Here is a 21,350-nt window from a genome sequence, read left to right as displayed (position 1 = left end):
CACTTTCTCTGAGTACCCGCCACTCTCCTCGAGCACTTTCACTGTGTCCCCGCCGCTCTCCTCGCGCTTTTTCACTGTGTCCCCGCCACTCTCCTGGCGCTCTTTCACTGTGTCCCCGCCGCTCTCCTCGCGCTCTTTCACTGTGTCTCCACCACTCTCCTCGCGCTCTTTCACTGTGTCCCCGCCGCTCTCCTCGCGCTCTTTCACTGTGTCCCCACGGCTCTCCTCGCGCTCTTTCGCTGTCTCCCCGCCGCTCTCCTCCCGCTCTTACACTGTGTCCCCGCCGCTCTACTCGCGCTCTTTCACTGTGACCCCGCCGCTCTCCTCGCGCTCTTTCACTGTGTCCCGCCACTCTCCTCGCGCACTTTCTCTGAGTACCCGCCACTCTCCTCGTGCTCTTTCACTGAGTACCCGCCACTCTCCTCGCGCACTTTTACTGTGTCCCTGCCGCTCTCCTCGCGCTCTTTCACCTTGTCCCCGCCACTTTCCTCGCGTTCTTTCACTGAATACCTGCCACACTCCTCGCGCACTTTCACTGTGTCCCCGCCGCTCTCCTCGCGCTCTTTCACTGTGTCCCTGCCGCTCTCCTCGCGCTCTTTCACTGTGTCCCCGCCGCTCACCTCGCGCTCTTTCACTGTGTCTCCGCCACTCTCCTCGCGCTCTTTCACTGTGTCCCCGCCGCTCTCCTCGCGCTCTTTCACTGTGTCTCCACCACTCTCCTCGCGCTCTTTCACTGTGTCCCCGCCGCTCTCCTCGCGCTCTTTCTCTGTGTCCCCACCGCTCTCCTCGCGCTCTTTCGCTGTCTCCCCGCTGCTCTCCTCGCGCTCTTACACTGTGTCCCCGCCGCTCTCCTCGCGCTCTTTCACTGTGACCCCGCCGCTCTCCTCGCGCTCTTTCACTGTGTCCCCCCCGATCTCCTTGCGCTCTTTCTCTGTGTCCCCGCAGCTCTACTCGCGCTCTTTCACTTTGTCTCCGCTGCTCTCCTCGCGCTCTTTCACTGAATCTCCACCGCTCTCCTCGCGCTCTTTCACTGTGTCCCCGCCGCTCTCCTTGTGCTCTTTCACTGTGTCCCCGCCACTCTCCTTGCGGTATTTCACTGTGTCCCCGCCGCCCTCCTCGCGCTCTTTCACTGTGTCCCCGCCGCTCTCCTTGCGCTCTTTCACTGTGTCCCCACCGTTCTCCTCGCGCTCTTTCACTGTGTCTCCGCCACTGTCCTCGCGCTCTTTCGCTGTGTCCCCGCCGCTCTCGTCGCGCTCTTACACTGTGTCCCCCACCGCTCTCCTCACGCTCTTTCACTGTGTCCCTGCCGCTCCCCTCGCGCTCTTTCACTGTGTCCCCGCCGCTCTCCTCGCGCTCTTTCACTGTATCTCCGCCACTCTCCTCGCGCTCTTTCACTGAGTCTCCACCGATCTCCTCGCATTCTTTCACTGTGTCCCCGCGGCTTTCCTCGGTCTCTTTCAATGTGTCCCCGCCGCTATCCTCGCGCTATTTCACTGTGTCCCCACAGCTCTCCTCGCCCTCTTTCACTGTGTCCCCGCCGCTCCCCTCGTGCTCTTTCACTGAGTCTCCACCGCTCTCCTCGAGCTCTTTCCCTGTGTCTCCGCCGCTCTCCTCGGTCTCTTTCCCTGAGTCTCCGCCGCTCTCCTCGCGCTCTTTCACTGAGTCTCCGCCGCTCTTCTCGCAATCTTTCACTGTGTACGCACCGCTCTCCTCACTGTTTCCCCGCCACTGTCCTCAAGCTCTTTCACTGTGTCTCCGCCGCACTCCTTGCGCTCTTTCACTGTGTCACCGCAGCTCTCCTCGTGCTTTTTCACTGTGTCCCCGCCGCTCACCTCGCTGTCTTTCACTGAGTCCCCACTGCTCTCCTCGCGCTCTTTTACTATGTCCCCGCCGCTCTCCTCGTGCACTTTCACTGTGTTCCCGCCGCTCTCCTCGCGCTCTTTCACTGTGTCCCTGCCGCTCTCCTCAAGCTCTTTCACTGAGTCCCTGCCACTCTCCTCGCGCTCTTTCACTGTGTCCCCGCCGCTCTCCTCGCTCTCTTTCACTATGTCCCCGCCGCTCTCCTCGCGCTCTTTCACTGTGTCCCGCCGCTCTCCTCGCGCTCTTTCACTGTGCCCCCGCCGCTCTCCTCGCGCTCTTTCACTGTGCCCCCACAGCATTCCTCGCGCTCTTTCACTGTGTCCCCGCCACTCTCCTCGCGCACTTTCACTGTGTCCCCGCCACTCTCCTCGCGCTCTTTCACTGAGTACCCGCCACTCTCCGCGCGCATTTTTTCTGTGTCCCTGCCGCTCTCCTCGCGTTCTTTCACCGTGTCCCCGCCACTCTCCTCGCGCTCTTTCACTGAATACCTGCCACTCTCCTCGCGCACTTTCACTGTGTCCCCGCCGCTCTCCTCGCGCTCTTTCACTGTGTCCCCGCCGCTCTTCTCGCGCTCTTTCACTGTGTCCCCACCGCTCTCCTCGCGCTATTTCACTGTGTCTCCGCCACTGTCCTCGCGCTCTTTTGCTGTGTCCCCGCCGCTCTCCTCGCGCTCTTACACTGTGTCCCCGCCGCTCTCTTCCCGCTCTTTCACTGTGACACGGCCACTCTACTCGCGCTCTTTCACTGTGTCCCCGCCGATCTCCTCACGCTCTTTCACTGTGTCCCCGCCGCTCTCCTCGCGCTCTTTCACTGTATCTCTGCCGCTCTCCTCGCGCTCTTTCACTGTGTCCCTGCCGCTCTCCTTGCGATCTTTCACTGTGTCCCCGCCGCTCTCCTCGGGCTCTTTCATTGTGTCCCCGCCACTCTCCTCGGGCTCTTTCACTGTGTCCCTGCCGCTCTCCTATCGCTCTTTCACTGAGTCTCCACCGCTCTCCTCGCGCTCTTTCACTTTGTCTCCACCGCTCTCCTCGTGCTCTTTCACTGAGTCTCCACTGCTCTCCTCGCGCTCTTTCACTGAGTGCCTGCCACTCTCCTCGCGCTCTTTCCCTGAGTCTCCGCCGCTCTCCTCGGTCTCTTTCCCTGAGTCTCCGCCGCTCTCCTCGCGCTCTTTCACTGAGTCTCCGCCGCTCTCCTCGCGATCTTTCACTGTGTACCCACCGCTCTCCTCACTGTGTCCCCGCCACTGTCCTCACGCTCTTTCACTGTGTCTCCGCCGCACTCCTTGCGTTCTTTCACTGTGTCACCGCCGCTCTCCTCGTGCTCTTTCACTGTGTCCCCGCCGCTCACCTCGCTGTCTTTCACTGAGTCCCCACTGCTCTCCTCGCGCTCTTTTACTGTGTCCCCGCCGCTCTCCTCGTGCACTTTCACGGTGTTCCCGCCGCTCTCCTCGCGCTCTTTCACTGTGTCCCCGCCACTCTCCTCGCGCACTTTCACTGTGTCCCCGCCACTCTCCTCGCGCTCTTTCACTGAGTACCCGCCACTCTCCTCGCGCACTTTTACTGTGTCCCCGCCGCTCTCCTCGCGCTCTTTCACTGTGTCCCGCTGCTCTCCTCGCGCTCTTTCATTGTGCCCCCGCCGCTCTCCTCGCGCTCTTTCACTGTGCCCACACAGCATTCCTCGCGCTCTTTCACTGTGTCCCCGCCACTCTCCTCGCGCACTTTCACTGTGTCCCCGCCACTCTCCTCGCGCTCTTTCAGTGAGTACCCGCCACTCTCCTCACGCACTTTTACTGTGTCCCTGCCGCTCTCCTCGCACTCTTTCACCGTGTCCCCGCCACTCTCCTCGCGCTCTTTCACTGAGTACCCGCCACTCTCCTCGCGCACTTTTACTGTGTCCCCGCCGCTCTCCTCGCGCTCTTTCACTGTGTCCCGCTGCTCTCCTCGCACTCTTTCACTGTGCCCCCGCCGCTCTCCTCGCGCTCTTTCACTGTGCCCCCACAGCATTCCTCGCGCTCTTTCACCGTGTCCCCGCCACTCTCCTCGCGCTCTTTCACTGAATACCTGCCACTCTCCTCGCGCACTTTCACTGTGCCCCCACAGCATTCCTCGCGCTCTTTCACTGTGTCCCCGCCACTCTCCTCGCACTCTTTCACCGTGTCCCCGCCACTCTCCTCGCGCTCTTTCACTGAATACCTGCCACTCTCCTCGCGCACTTTCACTGTGTCCCCGCCGCTCTCCTCGCGCTCTTTCTCTGTGTCCCCGCCGCTCTCCTCGCGCTCTTTCACTGTGTCTCCACCACTCTCCTCGCGCTCTTTCACTGTGTCCCCGCCGCTCTCCTCGCGCTATTTCACTGTGTCTCCGCCACTGTCCTCGCGCTCTTTCGCTGTGTCCCCGCCGCTCTCCTCGCGCTCTTTCACTGTGCCCCGACAGCATTCCTCGCGCTCTTTCACTTAGTCTCCACCACTCTCCTCGCGCTCTTTCACTGAGTCTCCACCGCTCTCCTCGCGCTCTTTCACAGTGTCCCCACAGCTCTCCTCGCCCTCTTTCACTGTGTCCCCACCGCTCCCCTCGTGCTCTTTCACTGAGTCTCCACCGCTCTCCTCGCGCTCTTTCACTGAGTCCCTGCCACTCTCCTCGCGCTCTTTCCCTGAGTCTCCGCCGCTCTCCTCGGTCTCTTTCCCTGAGTCTCCGCCGCTCTCCTCGCGCTCTTTCCCTGAGTCTCCGCCGCTCTCCTCAGTCTCTTTCACTGAGTCTCCGCCACTGTCCTCACGCTCTTTCACTGTGTCTCCGCCGCACTCCTTGCGCTCTTTTACTGTGTTCCCGCCGCTCTCCTCGTGCACTTTCACTGTGTTCCCGCCGCTCTCCTCGCGCTCTTTCACTGTGTCCCTGCCGCTCTCCTCAAGCTCTTTTACTGAGTCTATGCCACTCTCCTCGCGCTCTTTCAATGTGTCCCCGCCGCTCTCCTCGCTCTCTTTCACTCTGTCCCCACCGCTCTCCTCAAGCTCTTTCACTGAGTCTATGCCACTCTCCTCGCGCTCTTTCACTGTGTCCCCGCCTCTCTCCTCAAGCTCTTTCACTGAGTCTCCACCGCTCTCCTCGCACTCTTTCACTGTGTCCCCGCCGCTATCCTCGGTCTCTTTCACTGTGTCCCTGCCGCTCTCCTCGCGCTATTTCACTGAGTCCCCATCGCTCTCCTCGTGCTCTTTCACTGTGTCCCCACAGCACTCCTCGCCCTCTTTCACTGTGTCCCCGCCGCTCCCCTCGTGCTCTTTCACTAAGTCTCCACCGCTCTACTCGCGCTCTTTCACTGAGTCCCTGCCACTCTCTTCGCGCTCTTTCCCTGATTCTACGCCGCTCTCCTCGTGCTCTTTCACTGTGTCCCCGCCGCTCTCCTCGCGCTCATTCACTGAGTCTCCTTCGCTCTCCTCGGTCTCTTTCACTGAGTCTCCTCCGCTCTCCTCACGCTCTTTCCCTAAGTCTCCACCGCTCTTTCACTGAGTCCCTGCCACTCTCTTCGCGCTCTTTCCCTGATTCTACGCCGCTCTCCTCGCGCTCTTTCACTGAGTCTCCACCGCTCTCCTCGCGATCTTTCACTGTGTCCCTGCCGCTCTCCTCGCGATCTTTCACTGTGTCCCCGCCGCTCTCCTCGGGCTCTTTCATTGTGTCCCCGCCACTCTCCTCGGGCTCTTTCACTGTGTCCCTGCCGCTCTCCTATCGCTCTTTCACTGAGTCTCCACCGCTCTCCTCGCGCTCTTTCACTTTGTCTCCACCGCTCTCCTCGGTCTCTTTCACTGAGTCTCCTCCGCTCTCCTCACGCTCTTTCCCTAAGTCTCCACCGCTCTTTCACTGAGTCCCTGCCACTCTCTTCGCGCTCTTTCCCTGATTCTACGCCGCTCTCCTCGCGCTCTTTCACTGAGTCTCCACCGCTCTCCTCGCGATCTTTCACTGTGTACCCACCGCTCTCCTCACTGTGTCCCCGCCACTTTCCTCACGCTCTTTCACTGTGTCTCCGCCGCACTCCTCGAGCTCTTTCACAGTGTCACCGCCGCTCTCCTCGTGCTCTTTCACTGTGTCCCCGCCGCTCACCTCGCTGTCTTTCACTGAGTCCTCACTGCTCTACTCGCGCTCTTTTACTGTGTCCCCGCCGCTCTCCTCGCGCTCTTTCACTGTGTCCCCGCCACTCTCCTCGCGCTCTTTCACTGAGTACCCGCCACTCTCCTCGCGCACTTTTACTGTGTCCCTGCCGCTCTCCTCGCGCTCTTTCACCGTGTCCCCGCCACTCTCCTCGCGCTCTTTCACTGAATACCTGCCGCTCTCCTCGCGCACTTTCACTGTGTCCCCGCCGCTCTCCTCGCGCTCTTTCACTGTGTCCCCGCCGCTCACATCGCGCTCTTTCACTGTGTCTCCGTCACTCTCCTCGCGCTATTTCACTCTGTCCCCGCCGCTCTCCTCGCGCTCTTTCACTGTGTCTCCACCACTCTCCTCGCGCTCTTTCACTGTGTCCCCGCCGCTCTCCTCGCGCTCTTTCACTATGTCCCCACCGCTCTCCTCGCGCTCTTTCGCTGTCTCCCCGCCGCTCTCCTCGCGCTCTTACACTGTGTCCCCGGCGCTCTCCTCGCGCTCTTTCACTGTGACCCCGCCGCTCTCCTCGCACTCGCGCTCTTACACTGTGTCCCCGCCGCTCTCCTCGCGCTCTTTCACTGTGACCCCAATGCTCTCCTCGCGCTCTTTCACTGTGTCCCCGCCGATCTCCTCGCGCTCTTTCTCTGTGTCCCCGCCGCTCTCCTCGCTCTCTTTCACTATGTCCCCGCCGCTCTCCTCGCGCTCTTTCACTGTGTCTCGCCGCTCTCCTCGCGCTCTTTCACTGAGTACCCGCCACTCTCCTCGCGCACCTTTACTGTGTCCCCGCCGCTCTCCTCGCGCTCTTTCACTGTGTCCCGCTGCTCTCCTCGCGCTCTTTCACTGTGCCCCCGCCACTCTCCTCGCGCTCTTTCACTGTGCCCCCACAGCATTCCTCGCGCTCTTTCACTGTGTCCCCGCCACTCTCCTCGCGCACTTTCACTGTGTCCCCGCCGCTCTCCTCGCGCTCTTTCACTGTGTCCCCGCCACTCTCCTCGCGCTCTTTCACTGAGTACCCGCCACTCTCCTCGCGCACTTTTACTGTGTCCCTGCCGCTCTCCTCGCGCTCTTTCACCGTGTCCCCGCCACTCTCCTCGCGCTCTTTCACTGAATACCTGCCACTCTCCTCGCGCACTTTCACTGTGTCCCCGCCACTCTCCTCGCGCACTTTTACTGTGTCCCTGCCGCTCTCCTCGCGCTCTTTCACCGTGTCCCCGCCACTCTCCTCGCGCTCTTTCACTGAATTACCTGCCACTCTCCTCGCGCTCTTTCACCGTGACCCCGCCACTCTCCTCGCGCTCTTTCACTGAATACCTGCCACTCTCCTCGCGCTCTTTCACTGAGTACCCGCCACTCTCCTCGCGCACTTTCACTGTGTCCCCGCCGCTCTCCTCGCGCTCTTTCACTGTGTCCCCGCCGCTCACCTCGCGCTCTTTCACTGTGTCTCCGTCACTCTCCTCGCGCTCTTGCACTGTGTCCCCGCCGCTCTCCTCGCGCTCTTTCACTGTGTCTCCACCACTCTCCTCGCGCTCTTTCACTGTGTCCCCGCCGCTCTCCTCGCGCTCTTTCACTATGTCCCCACCGCTCTCCTCGCGCTCTTTCGCTGTCTCCCCGCCGCTCTCCTCGCGCTCTTACACTGTGTCCCCCGCCGCTCTCCTCGCGCTCTTTCACTGTGACCCCACCGCTCTCCTCGCACTCGCGCTCTTACACTGTGTCCCCGCCGCTCTCCTCGCGCTCTTTCACTGTGACCCCAACGCTCTCCTCGCGCTCTTTCACTGTGTCCCCGCCGATCTCCTCGCGCTCTTTCTCTGTGTCCCCGCCGCTCTCCTCGCTCTCTTTCACTATGTCCCCGCCGCTATCCTCGCGCTCTTCCACTGTGTCCCGCCGCTCTCCTCGCGCTCTTTCACTGAGTACCCGCCACTCTCCTCGCACACTTTTACTGTGTCCCCGCCGCTCTCCTCGCGCTCTTTCACTGTGTCCCCACAGCATTCCTCGCGCTCTTTCACTGTGTCCCCGCCACTCTCCTCGCGCACTTTCACTGTGTCCCCGCCACTCTCCTCGCGCTCTTTCACTGAGTACCCGCCGCTCTCCTCGCGCTCTTTCACTGTGTCCCGACAGCATTCCTCGCGCTCTTTCTCTTAGTCTCCACCACACTCCTCGCGCTATTTCACTGTGTCCCCACAGCTCTCCTCGCCCTCTTTCACTGTGTCCCGACAGCATTCCTCGCGCTCTTTCTCTTAGTCTCCACCACTCTCCTCGCGCTATTTCACTGTGTCCCCACAGCTCTCCTCGCCCTCTTTCACTGTGTCCCCGCCGCTCCCCTCGTGCTCTTTCACTGAGTCCCTGCCACTCTCCTCGCGCTATTTCACAGTGTCCCCACAGCTCTCCTCGCCCTCTTTCACTGAGTCGCCACCGCTCTCCTCGCGTTCTTTCACTGAGTCCCTGCCACTCTCCTCGCGCTCTTTCCCTGAGTCTCCTCCGCTCTCCTCGGTCTCTTTCCCTGAGTCTCCGCCGCTCTCCTCGGTCTCTTTCCCTGAGTCTCCGCCGCTCTCCTCGCGCTCTTTCCCTGAGTCTCCGCCGCTCTCCTCGGTCTCTTTCACCGAGTCTCCGCCACTGTCCTCACGCTCTTTCACTGTGTCTCCGCCGCACTCCTTGCGCTCTTTCACTGTGTCACCGCCGCTCTCCGTGTGCTCTTTCACTGTGTCCCCGCCGCTCACCTCGCTGTCTTTTACTGAGTCCCCACTGCTCTCCTCGCGCTCTTTTACTGTGTCCCCGCCGCTCTCCTCGTGCACTTATACTGTGTTCCTGCCGCTCTCCTCAAGCTCTTTCACTGAGTCTATGCCACTCTCCTCGCGCTCTTTCACTGTGTCCCCGCCGCTCTCCTCGCTCTCTTTCACTCTGACCCCGCCGCTCTCCTCAAGCTCTTTCACTGAGTCTATGCCACTCTCCTCGCGCTCTTTCAATGTGTCCCCGCCGCTCTCCTCGCTCTCTTTCACTCTGTCCCCGCCGCTCTCCTCAAGCTCTTTCACTGAGTCTATGCCACTCTCCTCGCGCTCTTTCACTGTGTCCCCGCCGCTCTCCTCACGCTCTTTCACTGAGTCTCCACCGCTCTCCTCGCACTCTTTCACTGTGTCCCCGCCGCTATCCTCGGTCTCTTTCACTGTGTCTCCATCGCTCTCCTCGTGCTCTTTCACAGTGTCCCCACAGCTCTCCTCGCCCTCTTTCACTGTGTCCCCGCCGCTCACCTCACTGTCTTTCACTGAGTCCCCACTGCTCTACTCGCGCTCTTTTACTGTGTCCCCGCCGCTCTCCTCGTGCACTTTCACTGTGTCCCCGCCGCTCTCCTCGCGCTCTTTCACTGTGTCCCCGCCACTCTCCTCGCGCTCTTTCACTGAGTACCCGCCACTCTCCTCGCGCACTTTTACTGTGTCCCTGCCACTCTCCTCGCGCTCTTTCACCTTGTCCCCGCCACTCTCCTCGCGCTCTTTCACTGAATACCTGCCACTCTCCTCGCGCACTTTCACTGTGTCCCCCGCCGCTCTCCTCGCGCTCTTTCACTGTGTCCCCGCCGCTCACCTCGCGCTCTTTCACAGTCTCTCCGTCACTCTCCTCGCGCTCTTTCACTGTGTCCCCGCCGCTCTCCTCGCGCTCTTTCACTGTGTCTCCACAACTCTCCTCACGCTCTTTCACTGTGTCCCCGCCGCTCTCCTCGCGCTCTTTCACTATGTCCCCACCGCTCTCCTCGCGCTCTTTCGCTGTCTCCCCGCCGCTCTCCTCGCGCTCTTACACTGTGTCCCCGGCGCTCTCCTCGCGCTCTTTCACTGTGACCCCGCCGCTCTCCTCATGCTCGCGCTCTTACACTGTGTCCCCGCCGCTCTCGTCGTGCTCTTTCACTGTGACCAGCCGCTCTCCTCGCGCTCTTTCACTGTGTCCCCGCCGATCTCCTCGCGCTCTTTCTCTGTGTCCCCGCCACTCTCCTCGCTCTCTTTCACTATGTCCCCGCCGCTCTCCTCGCGCTCTTTCACTGTGTCCCGCCGCTCTCCTCGCGCTCTTTCACTGTGCCCCCGCCGCTCTCCTCGCGCTCTTTCACTGTGCCCCCACAGCATTCCTCGCGCTCTTTCACTGTGTCCCCGCCACTCTCCTCGCGCACTTTCTCTGAGTCCCCGCCACTCTCCTCGCGCTTTTTCACTGTGTCCCCGCCACTCTCCTGGCGCTCTTTCACTGATTACCCGCCACTCTCCTCGCGGACTTTTACTGTGTCCCTGCCGCTCTCCTCGTGCTCTTTCACCGTGTCCCTGCCGCTTTCCTCGCGCTCTTTCACTGTGTCCCCGCCGCTCACCTCGCGCTATTTCACTGTGTCTCCGCCACTCTCCTCGCGCTCTTTCACTGTGTCCCCGCCGCTCTCCTCGCGCTCTTTCACTGTGTCTCCACCACTCTCCTCGCGCTCTTTCACTGTGTCCCCGCCGCTCTCCTCGCGCTCTTTCACTGTGTCCCCACGGCTCTCCTCGCGCTCTTTCGCTGTCTCCCCGCCGCTCTCCTCCCGCTCTTACACTGTGTCCCCGCCGCTCTACTCGCGCTCTTTCACTGTGACCCCGCCGCTCTCCTCGCGCTCTTTCACTGAATCTCCACCGCTCTCCTCGCGCTCATTTACTGTGTGCCCGCCGCTCTCCTTGTGCTCTTTCACTGTGTCCCTGCCGCTCTCCTTGCGGTATTTCACTGTGTCCCCGCCGCTCTCCTCGCGCTCTTTCACTGTGTCTCAACCACTCTCCTCGCGCTCTTTCACTGTGTCCCCGCCGCTCTCCACGCGCTCTTTCACTGTGTCCCCACCGTTCTCCTCGCGCTCTTTCACTGTGTCTCCGCCGCTCTCCTCACGCTCTTTCAGTGAGTCTCCACCGCTCTCCTCGCGCTCTTTCTCTGAGTCCCTGCCACTCTCCTCGCGCTCTTTCACTGAGTACCCGCCACTCTCCTCGCGCACTTTCACTGTGTCTCCGTCACTCTCCTCGCGCTCTTTCACTGTGTCCCCGCCGCTCTCCTCGCGCTCTTTCACTATGTTCCCACCGCTCTCCTCGCGCTCTTTCGCTGTCTCCCCGCCGCTCTCCTCGCGCTCTTACACTGTGTCCCCGGCGCTCTCCTCGCGCTCTTTCACTGTGACCCCGCCGCTCTCCTCGCACTCGCGCTCTTACACTGTTTCCCCGCCGCTCTCCTCGCGCTCTTTCACTGTGACCCCAACGCTCTCCTCGCGCTCTTTCACTGTGTCCCCGCCGATCTCCTCGCGCTCTTTCTCTGTGTCCCCGCCGCTCTCCTCGCTCTCTTTCACTATGTCCCCGCTGCTCTCCTCGCGCTCTTTCACTGAGTACCCGCCACTCTCCTCGCGCATTTTTACTGTGTCCCCGCCGCTCTCCTCGCGCTCTTTCACTGTGTCCCGCTGCTCTCCTCGCGCTCTTTCACTGTGCCCCCGCCACTCTCCTCGCACTCTTTCACTGTGCCCCCACAGCATTCCTCGCGCTCTTTCACTGTGTCCCCGCCACTCTCCTCGCGCACTTTCACTGTGTCCCCGCCGCTCTCCTCGCGCTCTTTCACTGTGTCCCCGCCACTCTCCTCGCGCTTTTTAACTGAGTACCCGCCACTCTCCTCGCGCACTTTTACTGTGTCCCTGCCACTCTCCTCGCGCTCTTTCACCGTGTCCCCGCCACTCTCCTCGCGCTCTTTCACTGAATACCTGCCACTCTCCTCGCGCACTTTCACTGTGTCCCCGCCACTCTCCTCGCGCACTTTTACTGTGTCCCTGCCGCTCTCCTCGCGCTCTTTCACCGTGTCCCCGCCACTCTCCTCGCGCTCTTTCACTGAATACCTGCCACTCTTCTCGCGCTCTTTCACCGTGACCCCGCCACTCTCCTCGCGCTCTTTCACTGAATACCTGCCACTCTCCTCGCGCTCTTTCACTGAGTACCCGCCACTCTCCTCGCGCACTTTCACTGTGTCCCCGCCGCTCTCCTCGCGCTCTTTCACTGTGTCCCCGCCGCTCACCTCGCGCTCTTTCACTGTGTCTCCGTCACTCTCCTCGCGCTCTTTCACTGTGTCCCCGCCTCTCTCCTCGCGCTCTTTCACTGTGTCTCCACCACTCTCCTCGCGCTCTTTCACTGTGTCCCCGCTGCTCTCCTCGCGCTCTTTCACTATGTCCCCACCGCTCTCCTCGCGCTCTTTCGCTGTCTCCCCGCCGCTCTCCTCGCGCTCTTACACTGTGTCCCCGGCGCTCTCATCGTGCTCTTTCACTGTGACCCCGCCGCTCTCCTCGCACTCGCGCTCTTACACTGTGTCCCCGCCGCTCTCCTCGCGCTCTTTCACTGTGACCCCAACGCTCTCCTCGCGCTCTTTCACTGTGTCCCCGCCGATCTCCTCGCGCTCTTTCTCTGTGTCCCCGCCGCTCTCCTCGCTCTCTTTCACTATGTCCCCGCCGCTATCCTCGCGCTCTTCCACTGTGTCCCGCCGCACTCCTCGCGCTCTTTCACTGAGTACCCGCCACTCTCCTCGCGCACTTTCACTGAGTCCCCACAGCATTCCTCGCGCTCTTTCACTGTGTCCCCGCCACTCTCCTCGCGCACTTTCACTGTGTCCCCGCCACTCTCCTCGCGCTCTTTCACTGAGTACCCGCCACTCTCCTCGCGCACTTTTACTGTGTCCCTGCCGCTCTACTCGCGCTCTTTCACCGTGTCCCCGCCACTCTCCTCGCGCTCTTTCACTGAATACCTGCCGCTCTCCTCGCGATCTTTCACTGTGTCCCCGCCGCTCTCCTCGGGCTCTTTCATTGTGTCCCCGCCACTCTCCTCGGGCTCTTTCACTGTGTCCCTGCCGCTCTCCTATCGCTCTTTCACTGAGTCTCCACCGCTCTCCTCGCGCTCTTTCACTGAGTCTCCACCGCTCTCCTCGCGATCTTTCACTGTGTACCCACCGCTCTCCTCACTGTGTCCCCGCCACTTTCCTCACGCTCTTTCACTGTGTCTCCGCCGCACTCCTCGAGCTCTTTCACAGTGTCACCGCCGCTCTCCTCGTGCTCTTTCACTGTGTCCCCGCCACTCTCCTCGCGCTCTTTCACTGAGTACCCGCCACTCTCCTCGCGCTCTTTTACTGTGTCCCCGCCGCTCTCCTCGCGCTCTTTCACTGTGTCCCCGCCACTCTCCTCGCGCTCTTTCACTGAATACCTGCCGCTCTCCTCGCGCACTTTCACTGTGTCCCTGCCGCTCTCCTCGCGCTCTTTCACCGTGTCCCCGCCACTCTCCTCGCGCTCTTTCACTGAATACCTGCCGCTCTCCTCGCGCACTTTCACTGTGTCCCCGCCGCTCTCCTCGCGCTCTTTCACTGTGTCCCCGCCGCTCACCTCGCGCTCTTTCACTCTGTCTCCATCACTCTCCTCGCGCTATTTCACTGTGTCCCCGCCGCTCTCCTCGCGCTCTTTCACTGTGTCTCCACCACTCTCCTTGCGCTCTTTCACTGTGTCCCCGCCGCTCTCCTCGCGCTCTTTCACTATGTCCCCACCGCTCTCCTCGCGCTCTTTCGCTGTCTCCCCGCCGCTCTCCTCGCGCTCTTACACTGTGTCCCCGGCGCTCTCCTCGCGCTCTTTCACTGTGACCCCGCCGCTCTCCTCGCACTCGCGCTCTTACACTGTGTCCCCGCCGCTCTCCTCGCGCTCTTTCTCTGTGTCCCCGCCGCTCTCCTCGCTCTCTTTCACTATGTCCCCGCCGCTCTCCTCGCGCTCTTTCACTGTGTCTCGCCGCTCTCCTCGCGCTCTTTCACTGAGTAACCGCCACTCTCCTCGCGCACCTTTACTGTGTCCCCGCCGCTCTCCTCGCGCTCTTTCACTGTGTCCCGCTGCTCTCCTCGCGCTCTTTCACTGTGCCCCCGCCACTCTCCTCGCGCTCTTTCACTGTGCCCCCACAGCATTCCTCGCGCTCTTTCACTGTGTCCCCGCCACTCTCCTCGCGCACTTTCACTGTGTCCCCGCCGCTCTCCTCGCGCTCTTTCACTGTGTCCCCGCCACTCTCCTCGCGCTCTTTCACTGAGTACCCGCCACTCTCCTCGCGCACTTTTACTGTGTCCCTGCCGCTCTCCTCGCGCTCTTTCACCGTGTCCCCGCCACTCTCCTCGCGCTCTTTCACTGAATATCTGCCACTCTCCTCGCGCACTTTCACTGTGTCCCCGCCACTCTCCTCGTGCACTTTTACTGTGTCCCTGCCGCTCTCCTCGCGCTCTTTCACCGTGTCCCCGCCACTCTCCTCGCGCTCTTTCACTGAATACCTGCCACTCTCCTCGCGCTCTTTCACCGTGACCCCGCCACTCTCCTCGCGCTCTTTCACTGAATACCTGCCACTCTCCTCGCGCTCTTTCACTGAGTACCCGCCACTCTCCTCGCGCACTTTCACTGTGTCCCCGCCGCTCTCCTCGCGCTCTTTCACTGTGTCCCCGCCGCTCACCTCGCGCTCTTTCACTGTGTCTCCGTCACTCTCCTCGCGCTCTTTCACTGTGTCCCCGCCGCTCTCCTCGCGCTCTTTCACTGTGTCTCCACCACTCTCCTCGCGCTCTATCACTGTGTCCCCGCCGCTCTCCTCGCGCTCTTTCACTATGTCCCCACCGCTCTCCTCGCGCTCTTTCGCTGTCTTCCCGCCGCTCTCCTCGCGCTCTTACACTGTGTCCCCGGCGCTCTCCTCTCGCTCTTTCACTGTGACCCCGCCGCTCTCCTCGCACTCGCGCTCTTACACTGTGTCCCCGCCGCTCTCCTCGCGCTCTTTCACTGTGACCCCAACGCTCTCCTCGCTCTCTTTCACTGTGTCCCCGCCGATCTCCTCGCGCTCTTTCTCTGTGTCCCCGCCGCTCTCCTCGCTCTCTTTCACTGTGTCCCCACAGCATTCCTCGCGCTCTTTCACTGTGTCCCCGCCACTCTCCTCGCGCTCTTTCACTGAGTACCCGCCGCTCTCCTCGCGCTCTTTCACTGTGTCCCGACAGCATTCCTCGCGCTCTTTCTCTTAGTCTCCACCACTCTCCTCGCGCTATTTCACTGTGTCCCCACAGCTCTCCTCGCCCTCTTTCACTGTGTCCCGACAGCATTCCTCGCGCTCTTTCTCTTAGTCTCCACCACTCTCCTCGCGCTATTTCACTGTGTCCCCACAGCTCTCCTCGCCCTCTTTCACTGTGTCCCCGCCGCTCCCCTCGTGCTCTTTCACTGAGTCCCTGCCACTCTCCTCGCGCTATTTCACTGTGTCCCCACAGCTCTCCTCGCCCTCTTTCACTGAGTCGCCACCGCTCTCCTCGCGTTCTTTCACTGAGTCCCTGCCACTCTCCTCGCGCTCTTTCCCTGAGTCTCCTCCGCTCTCCTCGGTCTCTTTCCCTGAGTCTCCGCCGCTCTCCTCGGTCTCTTTCCCTGAGTCTCCGCCGCTCTCCTCGCGCTCTTTCCCTGAGTCTCCGCCGCTCTCCTCGGTCTCTTTCACCGAGTCTCCGCCACTGTCCTCACGCTCTTTCACTGTGTCTCCGCCGCACTCCTTGCGCTCTTTCACTGTGTCACCGCCGCTCTCCGTGTGCTCTTTCACTGTGTCCCCGCCGCTCACCTCGCTGTCTTTCACTGAGTCCCCACTGCTCTCCTCGCGCTCTTTTACTGTGTCCCCGCCGCTCTCCTCAAGCTCTTTCACTGAGTCTATGCCACTCTCCTCGCGCTCTTTCACTGTGTCCCCGCCGCTCTCCTCGCTCTCTTTCACTCTGTCCCCGCCGCTCTCCTCAAGCTCTTTCACTGAGTCTATGCCACTCTCCTCGCGCTCTTTCAATGTGTCCCCGCCGCTCTCCTCGCTCTCTTTCACTCTGTCCCCGCCGCTCTCCTCAAGCTCTTTCACTGAGTCTATGCCACTCTCCTCGCGCTCTTTCACTGTGTCCCCGCCGCTCTCCTCACGCTCTTTCACTGAGTCTCCACCGCTCTCCTCGCACTCTTTCACTGTGTCCCCGCCGCTATCCTCGGTCTCTTTCACGGTGTCTCCATCGCTCTCCTCGTGCACTTTCACAGTGTCCCCACAGCTCTCCTCGCCCTCTTTCACTGTGTCCCCGCCGCTCACCTCGCTGTCTTTCACTGAGTCCCCACTGCTCTACTCGCGCTCTTTTACTGTGTCCCCGCCGCTCTCCTCGTGCACTTTCACTGTGTCCCCGCCGCTCTCCTCGCGCTCTTTCACTGTGTCCCCGCCACTCTCCTCGCGCTCTTTCACTGAGTACCCGCCACTCTCCTCGCGCACTTTTACTGTGTCCCTGCCACTCTCCTCGCGCTCTTTCACCTTGTCCCCGCCACTCTCCTCGCGCTCTTTCACTGAATACCTGCCACTCTCCTCGCGCACTTTCACTGTGTCCCCCGCCGCTCTCCTCGCGCTCTTTCACTGTGTCCCCGCCGCTCACCTCGCGCTCTTTCACTGTCTCTCCGTCACTCTCCTCGCGCTCTTTCACTGTGTCCCCGCCGCTATCCTCGCGCTCTTCCACTGTGTCCCGCCGCTCTCCTCGCGCTCTTTCACTGAGTACCCGCCACTCTCCTCGCGCACTTTTACTGTGTCCCCGCCGCTCTCCTCGCGCTCTTTCACTGTGTCCCCACAGCATTCCTCGCGCTCTTTCACTGTGTCCCCGCCACTCTCCTCGCGCTCTTTCACTGAGTACCCGCCGCTCTCCTCGCGCTCTTTCACTGTGTCCCGACAGCATTCCTCGCGCTCTTTCTCTTAGTCTCCACCACTCTCCTCGCGCTATTTCACTGTGTCCCCACAGCTCTCCTCGCCCTCTTTCACTGTGTCCCGACAGCATTCCTCGCGCTCTTTCTCCTAGTCTCCACCACTCTCCTCGCGCTATTTCACTGTGTCCCCACAGCTCTCCTCGCCCTCTTTCACTGTGTCCCCGCCGCTCCCCTCGTGCTCTTTCACTGAGTCCCTGCCACTCTCCTCGCGCTATTTCACTGTGTCCCCACAGCTCTCCTCGCCCTCTTTCACTGAGTCGCCACCGCTCTCCTTGCGTTCTTTCACTGAGTCCCTGCCACTCTCCTCGCGCTCTTTCCCTGAGTCTCCTCCGCTCTCCTCGGTCTCTTTCCCTGAGTCTCCGCCGCTCTCCTCGGTCTCTTTCCCTGAGTCTCCGCCGCTCTCCTCGCGCTCTTTCCCTGAGTCTCCACCGCTCTCCTCGGTCTCTTTCACCGAGTCTCCGCCACTGTCCTCACGCTCTTTCACTGTGTCTCCGCCGCACTCCTTGCGCTCTTTCACTGTGTCACCGCCGCTCTCCGTGTGCTCTTTCACTGTGTCCCCGCCGCTCACCTCGCTGTCTTTCACTGAGTCCCCACTGCTCTCCTCGCGCTCTTTTACTGTGTCCCCGCCGCTCTCCTCAAGCTCTTTCACTGAGTCTATGCCACTCTCCTCGCGCTCTTTCACTGTGTCCCCGCCGCTCTCCTCGCTCTCTTTCACTCTGTCCCCGCCGCTCTCCTCAAGCTCTTTCACTGAGTCTATGCCACTCTCCTCGCGCTCTTTCAATGTGTCCCCGCCGCTCTCCTCGCTCTCTTTCACTCTGTCCCCGCCGCTCTCCTCAAGCTCTTTCACTGAGTCTATGCCACTCTCCTCGCGCTCTTTCACTGTGTCCCCGCCGCTCTCCTCACGCTCTTTCACTGAGTCTCCACCGCTCTCCTCGCACTCTTTCACTGTGTCCCCGCCGCTATCCTCGGTCTCTTTCACTGTGTCTCCATCGCTCTCCTCGTGCTCTTTCACAGTGTCCCCACAGCTCTCCTCGCCCTCTTTCACTGTGTCCCCGCCGCTCACCTCGCTGTCTTTCACTGAGTCCCCACTGCTCTACTCGCGCTCTTTTACTGTGTCCCCGCCGCTCTCCTCGTGCACTTTCACTGTGTCCCCGCCGCTCTCCTCGCGCTCTTTCACTGTGTCCCCGCCACTCTCCTCGCGCTCTTTCACTGAGTACCCGCCACTCTCCTCGCGCACTTTTACTGTGTCCCTGCCACTCTCCTCGCGCTCTTTCACCTTGTCCCCGCCACTCTCCTCGCGCTCTTTCACTGAATACCTGCCACTCTCCTCGCGCACTTTCACTGTGTCCCCCGCCGCTCTCCTCGCGCTCTTTCACTGTGTCCCCGCCGCTCACCTCGCGCTCTTTCACTGTCTCTCCGTCACTCTCCTCGCGCTCTTTCACTGTGTCCCCGCCGCTCTCCTCGCGCTCTTTCACTGTGTCTCCACAACTCTCCTCACGCTCTTTCACTGTGTCCCCGCCGCTCTCCTCGCGCTCTTTCACTATGTCCCCACCGCTCTCCTCGCGCTCTTTCGCTGTCTCCCCGCCGCTCTCCTCGCGCTCTTACACTGTGTCCCCGGCGCTCTCCTCGCGCTCTTTCACTGTGACCCCGCCGCTCTCCTCATGCTCGCGCTCTTACACTGTGTCCCCGCCGCTCTCGTCGTGCTCTTTCACTGTGACCCGCCGCTCTCCTCGCGCTCTTTCACTGTGTCCCCGCCGATCTCCTCGCGCTCTTTCTCTGTGTCCCCGCCACTCTCCTCGCTCTCTTTCACTATGTCCCCGCCGCTCTCCTCGCGCTCTTTCACTGTGTCCCGCCGCTCTCCTCGCGCTCTTTCACTGTGCCCCCGCCGCTCTCCTCGCGCTCTTTCACTGTGCCCCCACAGCATTCCTCGCGCTCTTTCACTGTGTCCCCGCCACTCTACTCGCGCACTTTCTCTGAGTACCCGCCACTCTCCTCAAGCACTTTCACTGTGTCCCCGCCGCTCTCCTCGCGCTTTTTCACTGTGTCCCCGCCACTCTCCTGGCGCTCTTTCACTGATTACCCGCCACTCTCCTCGCGGACTTTTACTGTGTCCCTGCCGCTCTCCTCGTGCTCCTTCACCGTGTCCCTGCCGCTTTCCTCGCGCTCTTTCACTGTGTCCCCGCCGCTCACCTCGCGCTATTTCACTGTGTCTCCGCCACTCTCCTCGCGCTCTTTCACTGTGTCCCCGCCGCTCTCCTCGCGCTCTTTCACTGTGTCTCCACCACTCTCCTCGCGCTCTTTCACTGTGTCCCCGCCGCTCTCCTCGCGCTCTTTCACTGTGTCCCCACGGCTCTCCTCGCGCTCTTTCGCTGTCTCCCCGCCGCTCTCCTCCCGCTCTTACACTGTGTCCCCGCCGCTCTACTCGCGCTCTTTCACTGTGACCCCGCCGCTCTCCTCGCGCTCTTTCACTGAATCTCCACCGCTCTCCTCGCGCTCATTTACTGTGTGCCCGCCGCTCTCCTTGTGCTCTTTCACTGTGTCCCTGCCGCTCTCCTTGCGGTATTTCACTGTGTCCCCGCCGCTCTCCTCGCGCTCTTTCACTGTGTCTCAACCACTCTCCTCGCGCTCTTTCACTGTGTCCCTGCCGCTCTCCACGCGCTCTTTCACTGTGTCCCCACCGTTCTCCTCGCGCTCTTTCACTGTGTCTCCGCCGCTCTCCTCACGCTCTTTCAGTGAGTCTCCACCGCTCTCCTCGCGCTCTTTCTCTGAGTCCCTGCCACTCTCCTCGCGCTCTTTCACTGAGTACCCGCCACTCTCCTCGCGCACTTTCACTGTGTCCCCGCCACTCTCCTCGCGCTCTTTCACTGTGTCCCCGCCGCTCACCTCGCGCTCTTTCACTGTGTCTCCGTCACTCTCCTCGCGCTCTTTCACTGTGTCCCCGCCGCTCTCCTCGCGCTCTTTCACTATGTCCCCACCGCTCTCCTCGCGCTCTTTCGCTGTCTCCCCGCCGCTCTCCTCGCGCTCTTACACTGTGTCCCCGGCGCTCTCCTCGCGCTCTTTCACTGTGACCCCGCCGCTCTCCTCGCACTCGCGCTCTTACACTGTTTCCCCGCCGCTCTCCTCGCGCTCTTTCACTGTGACCCCAACGCTCTCCTCGCGCTCTTTCACTGTGTCCCCGCCGATCTCCTCGCGCTCTTTCTCTGTGTCCCCGCCGCTCTCCTCGCTCTCTTTCACTATGTCCCCGCCGCTCTCCTCGCGCTCTTTCACTGTGTCTCGCCGCTCTCCTCGCGCTCTTTCACTGAGTACCCGCCACTCTCCTCGCGCACTTTTACTGTGTCCCCGCCGCTCTCCTCGCGCTCTTTCACTGTGTCCCGCTGCTCTCCTCGCGCTCTTTCACTGTGCCCCCGCCACTCTCCTCGCGCTCTTTCACTGTGCCCCCACAGCATTCCTCGCGCTCTTTCACTGTGTCCACGCCACTCTCCTCGCGCACTTTCACTGTGTACCCGCCGCTCTCCTCGCGCTCTTTCACTGTGTCCCCGCCACTCTCCTCGCGCTTTTTAACTGAGTACCCGCCACTCTCCTCGCGCACTTTTACTGTGTCCCTGCCGCTCTCCTCGCGCTCTTTCACCGTGTCCCCGCCACTCTCCTCGCGCTCTTTCACTGAATACCTGCCACTCTCCTCGCGCACTTTCACTGTGTCCCCGCCACTCTCCTCGCGCACTTTTACTGTGTCCCTGCCGCTCTCCTCGCGCTCTTTCACCGTGTCCCCGCCACTCTCCTCGCGCTCTTTCACTGAATACCTGCCACTCTCCTCGCGCTCTTTCACCGTGACCCCGCCACTCTCCTCGCGCTCTTTCACTGAATACCTGCCACTCTCCTCGCGCTCTTTCACTGAGTACCCGCCACTCTCCTCGCGCACTTTCACTGTGTCCCCGCCGCTCTCCTCGCGCTCTTTCACTGTGTCCCCACCGCTCACCTCGCGCTCTTTCACTGTGTCTCCGTCACTCTCCTCGCGCTCTTTCACTGTGTCCCCGCCGCTCTCCTCGCGCTCTTTCACTGTGTCTCCACCACTCTCCTCGCGCTCTTTCACTGTGTCCCCGCCGCTCTCCTCGCGCTCTTTCACTATGTCCCCACCGCTCTCCTCGCGCTCTTTCGCTGTCTCCCCGCCGCTCTCCTCGCGCTCTGTCACTGTGTCCCCGGCGCTCTCCTCGCGCTCTTTCACTGTGACCCCGCCGCTCTCCTCGCACTCGCGCTCTTACACTGTGTCCCCGCCGCTCTCCTCGCGCTCTTTCACTGTGACCCCGCCGCTCTCCTCGCACTCGCGCTCTTACACTGTGTCCCCGCCGCTCTCCTCGTGCACTTATACTGTGTTCCTGCCGCTCTCCTCAAGCTCTTTCACTGAGTCTATGCCAATCTCCTCGCGCTCTTTCAATGTGTCCCCGCCGCTCTCCTCGCTCTCTTTCACTCTGTCCCCGCCGCTCTCCTCAAGCTCTTTCACTGAGTCTATGCCACTCTCCTCGCGCTCTTTCACTGTGTCCCCGCCGCTCTCCTCACGCTCTTTCACTGAGTCTCCACCGCTCTCCTCGCACTCTTTCACTGTGTCCCCGCCGCTATCCTCGGTCTCTTTC

This window comes from Scyliorhinus torazame, chromosome 29 (assembly GCF_047496885.1).
Source record: "Scyliorhinus torazame isolate Kashiwa2021f chromosome 29, sScyTor2.1, whole genome shotgun sequence".
Classification (NCBI taxonomy): Eukaryota; Metazoa; Chordata; class Chondrichthyes; order Carcharhiniformes; family Scyliorhinidae; genus Scyliorhinus; species Scyliorhinus torazame.
Note: the sequence above shows the minus strand (reverse complement) of the source record.